We start from the raw sequence: 4,338 nt of genomic DNA on the forward strand, positions 1-4,338 counted from the left end.
ATTTCTTTGAGAGAAATGATTTCCCTTTAGGTTCCATGCGGTTGCCCTGTGCCGTTTTAAAGAAGTATGTCATCTGCTCCAGAAGATAGCTGCATTATTAGGAAACTGTGCAATCGGTTCATGAGACGCTTGGAGATTTGTAACCACAGATTCGAATGGCCAGATCAAATTGATATATGAGAGGCAGATATTTCCCCTCACTTTTCTCTACTGAAGTCCCAGGCTGAATCTTATATCCATTTCCCTCACCTCATTTTAGGACACCTTCACCCATCCGCTAATAACAATCCTTGGCTTATAGTTATTTGTGCATCTTGCTGGGTCAGCATGTCAGCCTTTTGGCAAGGCAACATATGAGCCATTTACCTTACTCTGCCTGGCCCTCTTTTTCTTTTGCTGACACTCAATTTATTTGGATGTGTGTTGTGCGTGAGAATACAGTACCCAAAGTATGTTTGACTGTCAAGTCATTCCCAAGCTGTTCGTTCAGATTTGGCCCACAGAGGGTGCGCTTAGGGCTGGAGAAGGCATTATGAGGAGGGGTGGAACGCTTCCAGAAGTAATTTCATTGTAAACCTATAAAAAGAAATCTGGTTGAGCCCAAACTTTGATTGCAGGTTCCATTTGTTGGACTAAGAAGGAACTACTACAGAGGTGGGAGAACCATAACTCTCTTCAGATATTGCTCAACCAGCGATCCTGCCTCCCCAAAATTGACTCTGAACAAAGTATTCTCCTAGACAAAAGATTGAGCTCCTTGCATGCATGAACCCCTACAATTTAACTGAAAATACACAGTTCTTTTTTAAATAAAATCTAATGGATCAACCATTCAGAAGGCCCCTTCTATCTCCTCACTTTCCCCCCCCACTATTGCAGCACAACCAGCTGGTCAGTGAAGTCTCCAATGTTCTCCAATGCTCTTCAACCTTGAACTTTGAGGTGGCAATGGCAATAGAGAAGTCTCCTGGGTGTTCTTGGATCACAACTCCCATTACCAGTTCATACAAAGCTGACAAAATTCATTCTGGGCTTTGGTCTTTATTTCACTAGCAAAAACCTACAGAGAACAGTTGCAATAATAGTACAACGTTACAGAATAACAAGAGTTGGAAGGGACCTTGGAGGTCTTCTAATCCAACCCTCTGCTCACGCAGGAAACCCTATGTCATTTCCGACAAAGAGTTGTCCACTCTCTACTTAAAAACTTCCAGTGTTGGAGCACCCACAACTTCTGGAGGCAAGCCGTTCCACTGGTTAATTGTTCTCAATGTCAGGAAATTTCTGCTTAGTTCTAGGTTGGTTCTTCAGTGTTGGCGAATCCATTTTATCTATATATTAACAATTATTAATTGTTATTATATTCATGGGCAAAGGATTCAAATTCATTTCTCAGATTACGGAAATAATCCACCTGCATGAAGATAAAGCTGGAGACGGGACATTTGGCATCAAACGAGACATTAAAGCAAATATTTTACTATTGATTGATATCTGTCAACCAACAGAACGCCAAACAGTCTCCCTTTTCATTTACAAAGAAAGCAGGCAAGTTTACTTTTCTTGAAAAACAAACGCAGGTGATTAGTTTTAGAGTTTAAAAAAACCAGATAAAAACATTGAGTTGAGAAGAGAACTCAGCCCGTAATGTCTTATCATTCCATAAGGATTATATTTTCTAGTTGGAAGATCTGGGATCACAAGATTACCTAATCACACTGCTTCGTTTATGGATTCTTGTGTGGGCTTGACCTTTCATTGTTACACACACACACATACACACAATGTCTCTGCTCATTTCTTTCTCCATTCTTTCCCTCTTGAAGACAACAAGCGAAAGAATTTCAGCTTGTTTTTTCTCCCCCCCCCATTCAGAGTTGCTCACTTGGGGACCCGGTGTCTAGACCAGTGGTGGCGAACCTATGGCATGGGTGCCAGAAGCGGCACTCGGAGTCCTCTCTGTGGGCACACGTCATTGCCCCAGCCTTGCCTCCCCCCTGACACCCTCCTCACCAGCAGTCCTCCTGGAGAAGGGTTGCCCCCGAGCGTGGCCCACACGGAGTAGTGCAGTCAAAGAATGGCAACCAGGCAGCGTAGACAAGACTCTGTCCTCATGCCCCATCGTGCACAGTTGATGCTGCGGGGCGTGGGCAGAGGGCGTAGCTGCCATGGCGCTGCTGGGCGATCTGCAGCGGGCCCTGGAGGCAGTGAGTGGCCCGGCGGGCAGGTGGGGTGGGGGGGCAGGGGCGGGGCAGGGGGTGGAGCGAGGGCGGGGCCAATTTTTGGGCACTCGGTCTCTAAGAGGTTCGCCATCACTGGTCTAGACTTCAAAAGGATTCCTCACGATCATTCAGTGGCACTGTAGCTCCACAATTAGCTCATCTGAGATCTTTCCCTTATTCAGGCCTGAATGTGGAGACCAGAACCTCTAACAGGGTGTCTGGAATCATTTCAATGATCTTAAACTTTTTCATTCCTGAAAGCCATGAAAAGATCCTTCATTAGTGGAAAATATCTGTAGCTCGGGTATAGGATGAGGATGAAGGTACGTTCTTTAAGTTTGTGGATAGGTTTCCAAACATTTCATTACCAGGTTAGGTAACATCTTCAGTGGAGTTTGTCTGGAAACCAACCCACAAGCTCAGAGAATGAACCTTCAACCTCAAAATCCTTCATATTTTGTACAACATAACTTCCTTAAGATGTGTGATTCCCCTCAGTTTTGAAACCATTTAAAGGTCTTTTTTCATGTGTTGTTCATGTACTTATCTTAACAGCAGTATTTATTTATTTGAGAAAATGATATGGCTTCTCAACTCACTGTCAGCACTCCAGGCAACTTACAAAGATAAAAACCTAATATAAAAAAAACAATAAAAAGCAATAACATCCCATCGACAATAATCATCAATTGAATAAGCCCCTAGATAGGCTCCATCCCACTCTGGGTTGGCAAAATCAGATCTTCAGGGCCTTGTGAAAGAGTGTCAAAGTGGAGGCCAATCTTATCTCTATGGCAGGGGTGTCAAACTCGACACGTCACATGACGTGTCGCGACATATCGCAATTTTTTTCCCATTGCCAAGCTGGGGTGGACGCAATTTCGGCATGACGCATCCGGCCCGCAGGTCAGCAATTTAACACCCCTGATCTATGGGGATGATGTTCCATAAGGAGGGAGCCACCATGTAGAAATCTCTTTTTGGTCCCACTAGATCAGGGGTCTTCAAACTTGGCCCTTTTATGACTTGTGGACTTCAACTCTCAGAATTCCTCAGCCAGGCACACGTGCCTGGCTGAGGAATTCTGGGAGTTGAAGTCTACAAGTCATAAAAGGGCCAAGTTTGAAGACCCCTGCACTAGATGGTACCTCTTTAGGAGAGGGAATCTGTAACATTCCTTGCTTCCCCGCTCTCATGGGTTGAGTAGACGTGACCGGGAAAAGATGTATGGAAATGTACTGTATGGAAGTGGATTATCTTTGTCCTCCTTCATTTTATATAATCCTTCATTTATTAAATTTTTATGCTGCCCATCTCACTGTTGAACAACTCTGGGCAGCTTATAACATCATAAAACAGCAATGTAAAGCAATTAGAATGTTAAAATATTGAATATTAAAAGTTAACAAAAAACTAAATAAGGAACCAATGCACAAGTGGGATGGAGGTGGGATCTTCTTAATCTACCAATCACTTCCAGAGTGGGACGGCCCCATCAAGGCCCCAAGCCAATCAGCAGAGCCAGCTTTTCAGGCCCATTCGGAAGGCTGGGGGTGAGGGGAGTAAATCTCATCTTGATTGGCGTGATGCTGCAAAGGATGGGGGCCACAGCAGAAAAGGCTCTCCTCCTGTATCCCACTAGCTGAAATTCCTTGGCCAATGGGGTGCACAGCCTGCCCCTTCTGCCAGAGTGAATGGGGCAGATCAATTCTATTGGAATGAGACATTTCCTAAGATAGCCTTTATGTTTCCCCCCTTCTAGTGTGTAGTCTTAGGACTTTCTGGTGGCCTTCCATTCAAGGATTGAATCAGGTCTGACTGTGGTTAGCCTTTTGAGATTGACCACTGAGATGCACTTTCTTGTTGCATTTAGCGCCCAACAATACTTTATTTATTTTATTTATTTATTTATAATTGGATTTGTATCCCGCCCTTCTCCTCACCGGACTCAGGGCGGCTAACAGCCTTATAAAACAACATTACAACAAATATCAATATTAAAACCAGATTAAAAGAAAATATTTGTAAAGGCCTAGTCGTTAAAATTACCCTTAAAATTACCCTTAAAAACCCCACTAAAATTCCCTAGGCCAATCCCGCTTGTTGGAAAAGCCAT

The sequence above is a fragment of the Protobothrops mucrosquamatus genome, unplaced genomic scaffold (genome assembly GCF_001527695.2).
Source record: "Protobothrops mucrosquamatus isolate PMUCROS unplaced genomic scaffold, P.Mucros_1.0 scaffold13308, whole genome shotgun sequence".
NCBI classification, from domain to species: Eukaryota; Metazoa; Chordata; class Lepidosauria; order Squamata; family Viperidae; genus Protobothrops; species Protobothrops mucrosquamatus.